The sequence below is a fragment of the Apodemus sylvaticus genome, chromosome X (genome assembly GCF_947179515.1).
Source record: "Apodemus sylvaticus chromosome X, mApoSyl1.1, whole genome shotgun sequence".
NCBI classification, from domain to species: Eukaryota; Metazoa; Chordata; class Mammalia; order Rodentia; family Muridae; genus Apodemus; species Apodemus sylvaticus.
In genome coordinates, this window is record NC_067495.1 from 130,564,164 (window position 1) to 130,581,068 (window position 16,905).

The 16,905-nt window shown below is 36.6% G+C and overlaps 1 protein-coding gene across 13 annotated transcripts in view; it reads right to left on the reverse strand.

Annotated features, from left to right (window-relative positions):
* Mbnl3 (muscleblind like splicing regulator 3) overlaps positions 1–16,905 on the reverse strand; it is a 92,247-nt gene that overhangs the window by 71,513 nt on the left and 3,829 nt on the right. For 4 of the 13 annotated variants that reach the window (XM_052170507.1, XM_052170506.1, XM_052170505.1 and 1 more), the window contains exon 1: positions 7,886–7,947. The exons of 5 other annotated variants lie outside the window; for them this stretch is intronic. The gene's annotated coding sequence lies outside the window, so the exon portion shown is untranslated. Of the gene's footprint in view, positions 1–7,885; positions 7,952–16,905 lie in introns of those variants that run through there. 4 more of the 13 variants (XM_052170510.1, XM_052170513.1, XM_052170508.1 and 1 more) reach the window with 3 other exon arrangements.

Consider the following 16,905-nt stretch of genomic DNA (forward strand, 5'->3'; position numbering starts at 1 on the left):
CCACCTTCTATCTTTTGTATGTCATGTAAAGGTGATTGTTATAATTTCAAAAAATTGGCTAATGAAGCACAAAATTTCAATTAAACAACAGCAAATAGGCAGAGAATTTGTCTTATGTGCTGGGCAATGTTTTAAACACACACACACACACACACACACACACACACACACACACACACACACACACACTGGGCAATGTTTTAAACACACACACACACTAATTTACTCATTGCTCAAAACAATCCTGTAAGACAGGTTCCCTTTCTTCATCGTTTAACAAATGAGGAAATTCATACACAGAGAGATTAAGTAAGTTGGCTCAAAGTTCTGCAGAAGAAAAGTTACAATCAAATTCGGACATGTCCTAGAATGTTTGCTGTCAGTGACTAATCTGTACTGCCTCTCTTGGGCACAAAATGCATAATCTCTGGGTCTAACACACATAAGGAACTCAAATCCTTTTCTATAAATATATAGAGATTATTCAAAGCTCCATCAAGATACAGAATGATGTTTAGAGGGTGCAAGCCATGCTAACAATAGTTCTACTTAAGTTTCATTTATGAATAAAATGTATAATTTCATTGATGGTGAAATTCATGGGTCTTTGATATGCTGGAAAAATACAGTTTAACTTCACTATCTTAGTGAAATGTTCAATGTCTTGTTATTGGAGGGGTTCAAATGTAGGGAAGAATGCACATATACAATGTGCATGCTAGCCATTTGAAGGGACCAGATTCAGACAGACCCATCCTCAAGGCTCTAGCCTCTCTGGAATACAGGTCAGTCCACGCCATGTCCATGCTTACTGACCTATTAAAATGGTGCTCAACTATAAGCCTGACCATGAAATCCTTAAGATGAATATGTAGCTCTTATTCATTTCAGTGTTTGTCTCAATAATTCCTGTTAGTAAATTCTCAAGAAACTTGGTAAAAGAATAAAAGTAATGAACACATGGATTATGGAAGACACTGTGCTCCATGGTGCAAAAATTGAGCTTGGATGCACATATAAAGATGCACAGCAAAAATACCCACTACACGAGAGCAATCCTCAAAAAGAAGATGGTCAGATGAGGACTTCAGTTAAAAATTCAACTTTCTCACAAAAGGTCATAGAATCAACAGGATTCCAAAGCTGTTCCAAATGATCACCTTTCTTTAAAAGTAGATCAACTCTATTGGTGTGACTCTCGTAGTTCTCAAAATGAAAATACTATAAGTTTCAACATGGATTATAGTAGAGCATGTAATGGTGGTTTGATTGAGATGTAATACATGTAGCACATAATATGCCCTGTGCAAAATTACAATTCAAAGCTTATACTATATTTACAGATGTTTGCAGTTGTCAATGCTGTCAACTTTATAGTTTTTAATTCTACTTAAAAAGAAGCCTCATACAACTCAGATATGACTGCTTTCCTCCATCTCAGTCCATATACAATTACTAGTGGGTGCCCTCTACAAATTTCCCTTCTCTGAACATTCCATATGAATCAAATTATATAGTATGTGGCTTTCTGACATTAGGTAACGTTTTTATGACTCACTCGTGTTATATAGCAGTATGCTTTCCTGGCTTTTTTTTTAGTTACAAGGTTTAAGATTATTACCACCATTACATGCTTTACTATAATCTATGTGTGTTTGTCTGTGTAATATGCCTGCAGAAGACAGAAGAGAGCATTGAATCCTCTGGACTGGAGCTCCAAATGGCTGTGAGCCATTTGTTCACTCCTGCTGTTCATTGTTGTTCTTGAATTATGTGTAAGCATAGCATATTTTTGTGCATCTAATCAGTAGTTGATTGATATTTGTGCTATATCCACTTTTTTGCTACCCAAATCAGTATTTTTTCTTTTTTGTTATGAGAATAGAACTATATTATTTCACCTTTCCTTTTAATTCCTTCAACCCTTGCAAATACCCCTTTGCTCTATTTTAAACCCATTGCCTCTTTATTTTTAATTAATTATTGCTATATGCACATATGTATATATAATTCCAAACATATATATACATATATATCCCATATATGACCTGCATGATTAAAACTTTTTAAATAAAAATAAGCAATAAAAAGAACATCTAAAGTAATAAAATATAATAACTCTTTGTGATGTTTCAGCTTCTAGAAAATAACCTAGGCTCCTCATTCAAACACTAAATTTATTTCAACACTGGCTCAGTTGTTAGATCATCTTCAGAACCCAGACACATGGCTGATTTATAGTGTATGCTTGGTAAAATATATAGAATAAGCAATAAATACAAGAGTAACAACAACAAAAAGCCTGCAGATAGATTAAAAGAAAAGTTCAAATGAAAAAGCCATCAGAGGGTAAGATATCTGGGGGAAAATCTTGTTATTTATTTTTATTATTGGTGTTATTTTTATTTTGAGAGAGAATCTCCTGTGTATCCAAGGCTGATTTTAATTTGCTATGTACCTTAGGCTGGATTTGAACTCATACCTCAGCTTCCTGAGTGCTGTAGCTATAAATCAAACACCACACCAGGCTAAACCATGATTTAAAATGAGCCGTGGATAAGCTCTATGCATTTACCACTCTACATTAAGATATTCTAAATAAAACATACATAGGAAAATATTAGTAAAAGCCAGGTATGACCTTTTATTCTGGCATTCAAGAGAATTTTCAGAATAGGCAAGTTCATAGACAGAGGAAGCCTGTTAGTAACTGAGTATGAATGGGGAAATTGTAACAAAGCTGTATAGAGCTTCTTTGAAAAGCCCCAAAACATAATCCACACATCAAATGAGGTACAAGAATGGAGGAGTGGCCCCTGGTTCTGGAAAAACTCAATGTAGCAGTATAAGGCAAAACCAGAACAGGGAAGTGGGAAGGGGTGGGTGGGAGAACAGGGGGAGGGAAGGGGGCTTATGTGACTTTCGGGGAGTGGGGGGCTAGAAAAGGGGAAATCATTTGAAATGTAAATAAAAAATATATCAAATAAAAAAAAATGTAAAGCTGACAACACTCGAGGGTGCAGAGACAAGCCCATTTCTAGTGAGTTCAAGGCCAGCATGATCTATTCAATTAGTTCCAGGCTACATAGTAAAACCCCTTCTCAAAACAAATCCCAGGAGCTGTGGCTTAAGAGATGCTCAGTAGTGAAGATCATTGGTTACTCTTACAAAGGAACCAGGTTCAATTCCCAACACTCATATTTCAGCTCGTAACCATCTGTGTCTCCCATTCCAGAATATCTTATGCCTTATTTTGACCTCCAAGAGCACCAAGCACATGTGGTACACATACATGCATGCAATAGAAATAACAATACATATAAAATGAAAAATTTAAAAACTAGAAAAACAAATCAGGTACTGCTATAGTAAACCTCACATTGTAAAAGTCAGGAACATTAAGGGATACTGTTACTGAGAGTATTGTTCCAAGCAGACTTATCCTCAATAATTGTATAGTTATTTCATGATGCTTCTTTCCCTACCCCTTCTAACCATATAATTTTATAACTTGTAATCTATGTGTTTCCTATTTTTGTGCAATTCTTAATCATAGTAAATCAACATGTGAAAATTCAGGTAGCATACTCAAGTTCCCAAACCAGTTTTATACTTCTCTAATGCGAATGTAGGGTCTATACAAATAGATAGCCTCTGGAGTTAGGGCATTAAGATTAGGTAGTAATGCTTCTATTTATTAGCATGATGTCTCCTAATGTCTTCTATTTATTAGCATAATGTCTCCATGTTCCTCAGAGCTCAGGATTCCCTGTCTGTAATAAGAATAATAAGAACACCTAGCTCATAGAATCGCTCTGAACATTAGTGGAGATAATGCCTATAAATTGCTTACCCAAGAGTCTTGCATAGAATGAGTGGCTGTTACTACAGGTTGATCATCCCTAATCTGATAAGTGAAATCCCAAAAGCTTGGGCCATGGTACTGAAAAGCAAGGCCTTTTAAAAAACACTGACTTGGTGCCTTAAGCAGAAAATTCCATACCATAAAACTTTGCTTTGTGCACAAATTTATGTTAATATAAAAATTTCTTACAAGGTATATATGAAACATACATGAAATTAAGGTTTAGGCTTGGGTCTAACTCCAAATATAGTTCACTGTACATATTCAAATAATCCAAAATAAAAAAAAAAACCCTTAAATCAGAAACGTTTCTGGTCTCAAGCATTTCAGATATAGAATATTCAACTTGTATACAAAAACAGTAGCATTATATAATTTCTTCCTGCTACTTCCTAACATGAGCTCAATATTCCTTTCATTCTGTTACTTCCTAGTTGATGGCTCTGGAGTTAGCACCACTCTGAAACTAAAAACTGGTTATCATCTAACATACTTTAGTAAATTCATATGATTTAGCACTTTATTTTAGGCCAGTTATTGCATAAAAAGAATCAATTTGAACAGATTCATAGCTACCACACACAAAAATATACATATAATAAAGCAAGATACTTTAGAACTCTTGGTGAAATATGAGTTAAGACTGTCCCAATGAAGATTTGCATCTGTTCCTGTTGCAGGAGGGAAAGCAAAGTTGTAATAGATAGGTCATCCTTAAATGCTTTTTAAACAAGACAACACAATGACTAATATATTTATGGCTGAGGAAATTTACTAAAGTTATAGACATAGTGAGTTTCTCAGGCAAAGACTGTTTGAGAAAGATGCCAGGGTTGTTTTTGTGCTACAAAAAGTTGATTGCAAAAGTCAAATGGGAATGATGTGCTTACCTTTTCTTCCTGGATATTGGAGGGTTGCAGTTTTTGTTTCACATGATGCTGTGCTGCATCCTGACTGAAGTCATATAAATTACCACCTCTGTTGTATGAACTGTTCATATTACACTTATAAACAGTAGAATTTTCAGTTTAATTGTTGCAAGAATCAAACCCTTGGTTGGGTGTAGAGGATATGCTGGAACTTTTATCTGTCTGCCCTTTGTCCTCACAGGTACTTAGAGGTGTACTAAGAGGTGATGTTAAACAAACAAACGTAAGGTGAAGTTTGCATTGGGAGGCAAGAAGGAGTTCTGATGGTGAACTAACACAAGAAAGAAAGGAACAGAATTTGCTTAGAAGTGAATAGGCCTTAGAACCCCACAATACCAGACTTCTCTGCTTTTGAGAAAGGCAAGGCACTTGGCATTCTAAAGTAAATGCTCCTCTGAATGCAATGCAGATGGCCAGAGGTGGAGGCAATTGCTTTTATTGAAAGGCCATTTTAAGAGGTCCGTGTTTGGAAATGCTCTCTCATCACTCACCTTTGTCTTCCTTGCTGGATTTTTTTCCACCTTACGCTCAACAAACAAGTCGTCATTTCATTGGTATTTATTACAATATTAAACACACACACACACACACACACACACACACACACGCACATACATGACCCTCAAAGAAAACACAGGCTTATAGGGAAATACATTTTACTGTTGGATTTCAAGTCTAATTCTTTTAATTTCAATATGTGAACCATTATAAATATATAATTTTACTGGACAATAGTATACTGAGAACACATGCTCCTAATATTCCTCAAAACTCAGAAGCATCTACCTACCAATTCCATTTCTTTGTTGAATCTAGTAAGCAATCATAAGAAGAAGAAATCTAGGAGCAAACCCTTGCAAGAGGACAGATGTTCCTATGAGTGGGAGTTTTGAAGACAGATCAGAAAAAATAAGTATGGATGCCTAGAGTTCACAACTTGGCTACCAAACTGATTTCCTCAAAATGATAGTCTTAAAAAAGTGATATGAAGTTGTGGTTCTTTACAACTCTACCAGTTAAGCAATCAGTTGCAAATCCATGGTCACAGATTTAATAATCTCATCCATACTTTATGTGCTAGTTAGTACCTGGCTTGTGGTTTCAGTTGAACAAAGAAAAAGGACATCCAAAGAATCAAAATGTAAAACCATTTAAGCTGTTACTCTACTTGGGATTGTATAAAAATCTATTTTCTCCAGAGTAAAATGGTAAAGAAGAAATGTAAAGAAGAGCAAGGCCCTGAGTTTGATCTTCGGCAGAGAAAAGAAAAAAAGGAGAGAGGAAGGAGATGTAAATGGGATGAATATGGGAAGGATAAATTTATATCAAAAAGAATGAACATGGAATTAAAAAGTAAAACTTTTCTTGCCATTTCAGAATGCATTTTTCACCTATTTTTTTTTTCCAATTTGAGGGAAGTCTTCTAAGTTTCTGTTGATTTTGTTTGGTGTGCACTCTGAAAATATCATTAAACTATTTTGATAGAGTGTTCTTAAATTATTATCAACAAGTGATGTTTGCATAGTAGCTTGAAAAGAGGCATAGAAAGCTAAATGCTTATATTTAGAAGGGGGCATATAACTTTATATGAATATACACACACACACACACACACACACACACACACATATATATATATATATATATATATATATATAAAGTTTAATGCAATTTAATCCTTGGAATGTGGTATTTATTTCAGCCATGAATTCTTGGGCATTACATCTAAGAAAGCTTCTGTCCAAATGAAATCATGAAATTTTCAGGTAAATTAATGGAAGGGTAAAGATTATACTGAGGGAGGTAACTCATACCCAGAAAGACAAACCTTGAATGCTTGTTCTCATCTGTGCCTTCAAACTCCAAATCTTCAGATGCAAGTTCATAACTTGGAGTAACCACAGAATGAGGAAAGTAAAAAGGGTTTATAGAAGGGGTAGCGCTAGAGGTTAGAATAGCAGAATATAAGTGATTTGAAGGGAGAACTGGAAAAATTAAAGGAGGGGGGCTTTAGTTTGGGAAGGGGAGGGAGGCAAACACTGAAGGAAAAGAGGGAAGAGAGTAAAGTAACAGTAAGGGTGTCTTAAGAATAAGGAATAGTCTAAAGTTACATATCATATATAGTCTCTCTGTATATATATATATATATATATATATATATATATATGTGTGTGTGTGTGTGTGTGTGTGTGTGTGTGTGTGTGTGTGTGTGTGTGTAGTTTTAACAAAATTTTCCCACCTGTACTACAACAATTCTGTATGTGGACTTAAGGCGTGCTCAATAAGGAGGAAATGATGTTTGTTATTGGAAACCTAACTAACTACCTTTGGCTAGTGAGGTCATGGCTCTTAGAGGAGAACCTACAACCAACACTTTACTAAACCAGTGTAATTCCTCCCTACATTCTAAACATTTATTCTTATACACACACTTAGGCCCTGCTCTCATGCCTCATCGAAAGGATGGACTTCACTTTGCAGCAGACAAAGACCCTTCTAGAAAAGGACAAGCGACCAAAATGCAGACAGCACTAATTAATAAGTCTGCAACACAACTCCTGCACCCAGGGATCAGGGAACATCATGGAAGCGGGATGGAAAGATTATAGGAGCCAGAGGAACGGCAAGGCTTCTGTAAAACTGCATCTTCTAGAAATGGCATGGCGCTCACACCCAGGAAGGCTCAACAATATGTGTAAACATGAGCTGGCCAAGGTCAACACCACTTAACAAACTAACACAGAAGGGGCTACAATTCTAGATAAAGGGCTAACGAACTGTAGGCAACTAAGAAATGCTAAGAGCAGGAAAAAGATACCCTTCCCCAGGAATATCCCCAGGACCAACTTGGTTAGTCAATAACGAGTAGTCAATCCTGAAACCATACACATACAAGTGACTATATAGACTGTGCTGGTTGTATGTATGTACATGTTCAGGAAGGATGCTATATGCTAAGGGTTGGAGGGAAAAAGGGGAAAGAGGAAGGCAATTACATTTTAATTTAAAAAAAAAATGAAAGGAAATTTATTTCCTTGGAGCTTGTGGTAAAATAATCTTCTAGAGAAATAATAGTTTTGATCATTGGTACCTGTACAAACCTCAAAGAGGAGAGGTTTGGGATGGCTGTTGTGATTCACACCTATAATGCCAGCACCTGAAAGGTAAAGGCAGACAGATAAGGACTCGTCCCCAAACCATTAAGAGAACTGAGATGAGTACAAATGTATGGCTTACATGGGAGATATATGTAAAAGGCACACAAAGGCATGAGGGTACAGTTTTTAGTGGGGTATGTAATAGACACCAAAGAGAATACCTGATTGGATACAACAAATTATATTTCATACTAAGAAATTTTTGTCAAAACAATATTAAGGTACCTAGCAGACCATCTGGCACAGAGTAATTGTTCAATAAATGTCAGTTGACTCTGAATAAACACCTCTTATAGGACATTTTTATTGGGTGTGAAAATGGGGGTTCAAATTTTATTCCTATATATAAACTCCTGCCTACAGATATTAAGATTGATTTAAAAGTCTAATACATTTCTGGAGGTGCAGGTAGCTGTAAACACAGCTTGCCCTGCCACCCAAGTGTTCTAATATCACCGAGTCTGTGTCAGGGGAAGCCTAATTGGAATCTAGATTCCAATGGTTACGTTCTATACTAGTATCCATGTCAAGCAAGTCTGGAAAGGATATGTAGCAGCACAGAAGCAATGACTGTAATCTGATTTTTCTGACTTCCTGTCCTGTTCTGCTCTAGATAGGGAAAGGATCTCTCTAAACTCTAGAAACATGCTTAGCAAGAAGGGATCTGGGGAAAGTCAACTGTAATAAGAAAATCTGCCACTTTGAGGGAGGTTTTCATTTTCTTTTCTTTTTTGTTCTTTTTTTCTTGTTTTGTTTCTCCAAGATGAGGGATGACACGAACAGGGGCATCCCACTAGGAGCTGAGATGCAGGCTTTTCTTCTCCTCATACCCAATCACTGCTGCTTGCAATTCTTGGAACTGAAAATTTTGAATAACTAACACATTTATACAACCTACTCTATAAATGTTATTGGTGGTAAAAGAGATATGGTAGGCAAAGGTGGTCTCTTGTCCCAAATATATGTAATTTTGCTTTCTAAGAAGAAATTTAACAAATTTAATAAGAAGAAAGACCACTCTCAGGGTCTGGCAAACAAAGTCACTCACCAACATATTTTAGTTGTTTTATCATTGTGAATAAAGTAACATATTCAATGTTTTGATGTTTGGTCTGACAGCTTGTCTATTATGCTTTCTGGTGTCTTTACATCTCATTTCATAAACTGATTGGAAATTTCACCATGATTAGATGTATTTCTTTTCCTACTCTTAGGCTTTCCATGTAGTATTTCTGAGGAGGGAGTTACAAAACTCATGGAGTTTAGATGCTAAGTCCTCAATAGTGAGAATTTATTTTTAGGAGAATAATGAATTCAACAATTAAATGTTTGTGATAAAAGACATTTCAAGTCGTCAGAGCTGAGAAATCAGTACTACTTTAAGGCTCCAAAGGATACTCATAGGAAGAGGCCTTTGCGGATAAATTCAATACATCCAAGACAGAAAACAATTTGATAGCACTGGAAAGGAACATGGCCACAGATGTAGAAGGGTGAAGACAAGATACTTATGATCCTACCACAGAAATAACAGTACCTGGACAACAACATTTTCCTCCAACCAATGATTTGATTCGATGGAATATACACAGAATGTTAATACTTATAATGATGATTCAAATCTCCCAGTGGATTTCATTCAGTGCTTAATATCATATCTGGTCAGCAGAGCAAACCTTTTTCATTTTCTATTCCTGGGTTTAGTTACTGGAAAGACAATATGGGTATTGTCTTTGCTTTTTTTCTTTTGAGTAATCATTACTATGAATGGTTCCAAATATCGTAGATGTTTGATACCAACATCACTCAGTACTTTGGCACCAAAGGTCCCAGGATCCCTTGCACTGTCTTCTCAAATACTCAAAAAAGAAAAATATATATTCTGACCTACTTTGAATTACCATATCCTAAAACACTGACTTGTAAACTTTTCATTGATAGCAACATATAGTAATAACTACATGTTGTATTCTAACTTAATACACCTGTGCATGAATTTGAAGTAAGCCTCACCCCAAATGGCTTATGTGATTAGATAATATGTTCTGATATTTTCTTATCATCCATTATATGCAGCTTTGTTCCGAAAACATGCTAACTGCAATTGACTACATGCATCTCATTGCATGCTGCTCAGTCATTTCCTGACACCTGAAAACTACAAAGATAGAACAAGGGAATATTATTACACCCATATACAGCAGGGTAAGTCTTCACATTTTGGCACCAGTGATTTAGGTTGAAATATTCAAACCTTAAAATATGATGCTTTTAGATTAACCGTATAGCAGGAGTTTGCTAAGCAAAATAATAATGTCAAAAATTGAAAGGCATAATTAAATTGTAGAGCAAGCTACCTCGAAGGTTTGGGGATTGTTGTTTAAATGTAGTCATGTTGTTAATTATGCCTGAATGTAATATTCAGGCCAATGGTATCTAATTGGGAAAACTTTGTTGGCTCTTAGCCCAAAACAGTTTGTAAGAATACTGTCATTAATTCAATCCAGTAAAACTTTAGTGATTTATACCATTTGAATTGAAGTTTTTAAACAAAAATCATGTTTTGACCTCTTTTTATTTCATCATTCACTTTTCTGTTGAAAAATCTGCTGAAGGAACCATTTCCTAATAACAACTATAATGGGTATACAGTTTATTTGTACAGCATTCAAAACTTCAAAACCCTTTTCATTTTGCGAACTGGCAATGACCAGCAATCCCCCGATTACTGAATATTTTAAAAGTCTATGATGACATTTGCCAGACTCAAAACTGAAACTTAATATTTGGTTTGCTCTGTGTGTGACAGATTACTCAAGCCAGTCTTGAAGAAGCCCAGGTGTCTGGCTTTCAGGGGTTGCCTGTATTTGAAAGCTCCAGCTCAGTCCTTCTACCCCCCACCAAGTTTGGAAGATATAAAAGAACTTTAATTTCAAGTAAAGGAGCAAGGCAAGTTCTGCATCACACAACTGTTTTCATATGGATATACCTACTAAAAGAACCCAGAACAGATGTTTATCTTTTATAAACAGTGAACTAGTCACAAAATTGGAGGCTTAACAAGCTAAGGGGAGTGAAGGCCAGGCCAGGAAGTAAGGGGTTCCTAGATGTGAACCCAGCCTTGGTCTTAATTCTGTTTTTGGTCTAAGTCAGTGCCAAGTTCTTCACACTTCAGCTGGTTTACAGCAGGCAAGAATTACAGGAGAACAAAGCTGTTTCCCAGAGATGTTATGGGTTAAATGGTTACTATTCCAGCCCCTCAAGGTACTTCTACAAATGTTAAAGCAGGCTTTATGAATAGTATTTCCCTTTATTATATCAGGAGTATATAACAAAGAGTATGTACCTGCCGGTACCTTTCAGGTGTGATCTTGAACGAAGCCAGTCTTTCGATCCCTTTCTAAGTTGTTCATGTCTACTTTAGTCATAATTAGTTATTCAACCAATTAAGAAGCTCAATCATGCAATAGTGCAGGTTTTAAAGTACCTGTAGCACCTCCTAGTTGAACATTTTCAGGCAGTTAATGGTCAGTTAGGGGCCCACAACTTTATTGGATCTCTATGTACTGACAACCTAAAGGAAATATCCTCCTGGCTCAAGACCCTATTTGACAACCTAAAGGAAAGACTTAGCATGTTCCTGTCAGGAAAAGAAGCACCATTCCCCATGCCACAAGGCCCTACCTCCACAGTTAGCTCTGCTGTCCATGTTTTGAGCAATTCAAAAGGTAGAATGCAGTTTCACTTTCTCCCTACCAGTTCCTGAAAAAGGAGGTCATGCTCCTTCTTGGCATTTAATGAATGGACCTCTCCCCGTGGATTTGGACTGTTAGGCCTTCCAGCCAGTCATTAACTAGCAGGAAATGCCCTCCTCAGCAATCACTATTGTGTAAATAAAGTCATAAAATGTTGGAGACCAGTGCAATCCCAGACCCCAAAGCTGCACATGTCAGGGTTAAAAAAAATCTTGATTGTAAAAGCACTGCCTTCCAAATTAAACTCAAACCACATGATTCAGTCCATAAAATATACAAAATATGCAGTCCAGTGACAGATTTATTGTGGCCTTACAGAATAAAGAAAAAAAAAATCTCTATATGGAAAACACAGCTACTTTTGACCCAAGCAGCCCTCAAACAGGAAGTTTAAAGCCAGTCAGCCAGCTGGGGCCCCACTTAGCTACGAAGTAGACAAGGGCAACCAGCATTTCCTGCCATTGCTGGGCACCATTTTAAGCACTTTTGTTTGAATTATTTTTTTTAGATAGCTAAAAATGTTACTGAGATTTCTTTGGAGATCGACACAAGACCATAAGAAGGGCTATTGTATGGCTTATGAGCGAAATGACAAATGTAACTTACAAAATATCATGCACTTAGCAGAGGTCACACAGCCTGTCATTTGGACATTTGGCTGCAGATTAATGAATGCTAGACTAGTAGACAAAATTAGGAAAACAATTTGGGGTCAAATACTAGAATTATTGATTCAGCCTCTTCTTTATTGTTAGTTCGGGGTCAACATTATGAAGCATAGTTCTCATGCACCTGATCAGTAGATAGTAAAACTTACAGACTACAGAATCACAGGGAGTAGCTTCTTAGAGTTTCTCTTGAGTATCATCATCATCACCAACATCATTATCAGTGTTATCACCCTACAAAATGATTTGTGCACATTCAGTGCTATGTGCATATATGAGAGTTACCTAACTGAATCCAATTGTCAATCCTTCTTAAGATTAGGAATATCACTTTTCACAAAAATATAGAGGTATTCTTACTTTTTCCCAGCATGACAATATGCAAAGCACCATGGTACATTTTGACAGCTGCTCAATTTCTCAATCACAAGAATTTTTTTTTGTGGGGTTGTGGGGGTGCATTTAAATAATAAAGGACAACCAGTGTTCAGAAGTTTTGCTAAACAGGGCAGTGGTGGAGCACACCTTTAATGCCAGCACTCAGAAGGCAGGGGCAGGCGGACCTCTGTGAGTTTGACACCAGTCCAGTATACAGGACAGCCAGGGTTACACAGCGAAACCCTGTTTTGAAACTCATTCCCCCCAATAAAAGTCCTAAAAGCCATGGTCTTTGGTACATGCCAATCTGAATCCAGCCTCAGCTTTAAAAACTACTGACACAAAGTCTGTCTACAGCTGAGACCACTGTTATAGCCATTCATAGAACAGACCAAATCACACAGGTTCAGCCCCCAAGTAGCACCCAGCCCCCCACTTTTCATGTATTTGAAAAATGCAGACCTAAAAGACATCTAAATAAGGTGCAATCTGTTTCAGTTTATACTTCTGGATGAACTAACGAGGTTTCTTTTATACTGTCCAAGTACTTATGTAGGAGGCTGGCAGGAAGTTGCCATAAATGAGTTGGGAGTTATCAAAATCGCTGCTGAGAAGAGATAGTTGCCCCACCTTCTTTGGGATGCTCATCAATTACAGACAGCAAGAATTTTCAAAAGCATCACTGTGCCCTTTAGCAACAGTATCTGCATTCACAGCAGTGGCTGGGCAAGCACAACGATACAAGCACATAGGTGGAAGCACAAAGGCAAACCCTTGATGCTAGTGCTGAGGCGAGGCTTGAGCTTCATGCTGGGGTCTGATTGACTATATTGCTACATGATTTAAACAGAACTCAGAACAACACCTTTGTGATATACAAGTCTAATACTTTTGCCTTCTTTTTAAAAGCATCTCAATAGAACATATTAATTGTACAAAACAATAGATTTCATGATTCCACTTTTATACATGCATAAACTGTCATCTGCATTCATTCCCTGTTACCCTCCTCCTCTTATTCCTGTCACCTTTCTCCATTTCCTTTCCCTTTTCCTAATTAGTCTCCCAAGTACTTCTATACTTGTTTTCTATATTACAAACATAATCTTTTTAAAAACTTGCTTTGATTTTTTTAAATGATGTGTACACATGAGTGGGTGGACGTGTGTCCGAATGTGAAGGAGCCTGAGGTGGCCAGATGTGGTTGTGAGCTACTTGATGTGGGTCTTGGAAACCAAGCACTTGTCCTATACATCCACTGGGCCATCTCTCCAGCTGCGCCACACAAGCTTAACCTTAATAAAGCAACAGATGCATTATGTCCATTTGTAAAGGAAAACAAATGAGGAATTCTATTTTACACACACACACACACATACACACACACACAAAGCACACACACAAAGACCACAAGTGACATTTTTGCTGTTGTTTTTCTGCTGTTGTTTTGTTCATAAAGGTCACAGTCTAGAAACCAACAGGTGAAATTCAAGTTTTTCTTTGTTTTCCAACAAGATATCCCTCTTACCCTGTTTCCCCATGTACCCAGTTGCATAATTTCTTTTATATTGCCACATGAGAAGAAAATGCAAGAGCTCTATCAAAAACACAATAGTCCTCTGGGCACAAAAGATGATTGCAGAGACTCAGAAATGGCAGCTCCTGTCCTTTCTTATAGGGCTTGCTTTCTAGATGCAGTAAAAAGAGACACCATCCACACCCACATCTTGGTAAATTACAAACCCATACAAATTCGAGCAGTAATTGGACAGTGTCTGAAAAAGAGACAATGTCCAGTATCCTTTTCATATTTCACCTGTGTCTCTATCACTTTCTAAAACACACATGTCAGGAGGTACCTGAGTAGCAGTTTTTCTTTTGTCTATTCTGTTTTAATCTGTGGAAGCTGTTAAAAAGAACTGTATAGACATAACTTCATGGCAAAGATGATTTGCCTGGGATGAAGAGGCTGTACTTTAAATGTAATTTCTGGAGACAGAAAAGTAGCAGTTAGCTTTCAGGTCACTCTTTGAGGTCTCATCCTAAAAGCTGTCATGGAGTATATGTCCTTGGTCTCATTTTGAGTCACTAATATTCAACCAAATACAAGTAATTCCTCATTTTTAGTTAATAAAAACAAACATTACTTAAAATCACAGGAAAATATGGATAAAATGCAAGAGCAAATTAGAAATAGCAATCTATTATTTAATTGATAATAAAACTTTTACCTAGAAGAGAAAGCATTGACGATAGAAGGTAAAAAGATCCAAGGATCTGCTGCTACACTTAAGGAAGGATACCTAAGTGAGCCTAAAGAAATCTCTCCCAAATTTCCACACAAATGTAAGTAGCCAAGAAGCTCAGAATTCTCACTATCAGGCAGGGATGGATCAAAACCAATTTGAAGACCCTAACACAGCTTACCACCAGTCTCTAGGATGCTCCCATGACCTGAGGAGATGAAATAGCCTAGCAGAATTCTCCAGTGCTAGCCCCCTGCATTTCTATCTAGACTGCCCTTTCTCAATTGTAGGCATTCTCTTTCTAGCGACACACAAATGCACTCACAATACAGGTAATAAAATAAAACTTGCCCCAAATTATAAACAAATCACTTCTACTTGTCAGCCAACTTAATCCTGCTGCAAGGGACTTGAGAGTGGACACACATTTTAACAAGCATGACTAATTGAGTCTTAAATTTCTAATCTGGATTCTCTTCCCCTTAACTTTGCTTTTCATGGTTGTTATAAAGAGTTTAGAGAGGCTGGCCTTGGTGCTGCATGGCTGTAGTCCCAGCTACTTAGGACCTTGAAGGAATAGAACCACTTAAGCTTAGAAGATGAAAATTAGTCTTAGGAAATCAGTGAACCTGGTGTCAATACATTTTATAAAATGAGTTCTAGGATTACAATGATCCTAATTCAATTTATGTAAAACATAAAAAAAATCTACTCTCTCTCTCTCTCTCTCTCTCTCTCTCTCTCTCTCAAATCAAGTCTCTTTTGACTGTTGCTTCCTCTTCAGTTCTAAGAAATGTACCCTTTTTCTTAAAGTGAACTCCCTAGAGTTAAACATTTCTAAACAACAGAGACAGATGAACTATATGAAAATATTTATTATAGTTTATTTTCAATCTGCCTTTCTTTTCTTTATTCCTGGAAAAATACTGTAAAATGGCTAGTTTTCTGTAGGTCAGGGAGAAATCAATGTGGGACTACATATATTATTCTTAGTTGATCAAAAAATTGTACAGTTATAGTCAAAGTTATACTTGTATCTATATTCCAAGACATTATAGAATACTTTTATTTCTGAAACAAAAATAAGGTCCCATTCTGAACTGTATCCCATCAGTTTTTTAAAAGCAATATCACTCAATTGAATGTCAAATAGAAAATAATAATGGCTTTATACTGTGCTTATTAAAAATGACTATAAAAATGTTTTCAAAATAATCGATACCTTATATGTCCTAATTATCAAAGTTGTCTTTGCACTATAGTTCCCTGGTTATCATGAAACCAGATATAAGTATACCATACAACCATCAAGCCCCCTATAGATCTGAAAGTCTACATTAATACACATCCAGTTGCTTCTACTTGCTCATAATTCCTGTTTGTTTGCTGGTTATTCTACAGTGAACCTACTCACACCCAGACACACTTTGTTATCTTAGAACAAAAGATCCACCTCATTTTATATGAAACTCAGCTTTCCTTTTTTGAAGTGAGTATCATATCATACCGAGGGAGAAGCAGAAAAATATCACAGAGGGATATTATTCCTGGTTTCTACTTCCGTACTACCACATTTATAATTGTCTTAGTCCATCTGTTCAATCACTATCACAATTCAACATACCTGTAACACCAGGTGAGCATTACAAACATGGGTTCAAGGCAAGCCTGAGCTACTTAGTGAGACCCTGTCTCAACAAGAACAACAGAAATCAACAATATGGAAGCACCTTTATGAAGTAAACGTGATTGTAACCTGTATCACTTTCAGACTCTTGAGCATTTCAACATGGCAATGACCATTATTTTATTTTAACAACAGGACAGGATCAAGATATTTGTCTAATATGCACTGTAACTTATTCTTCACATTTCCAAAATGCCCGTTTGTAATCTAGCAGACAGA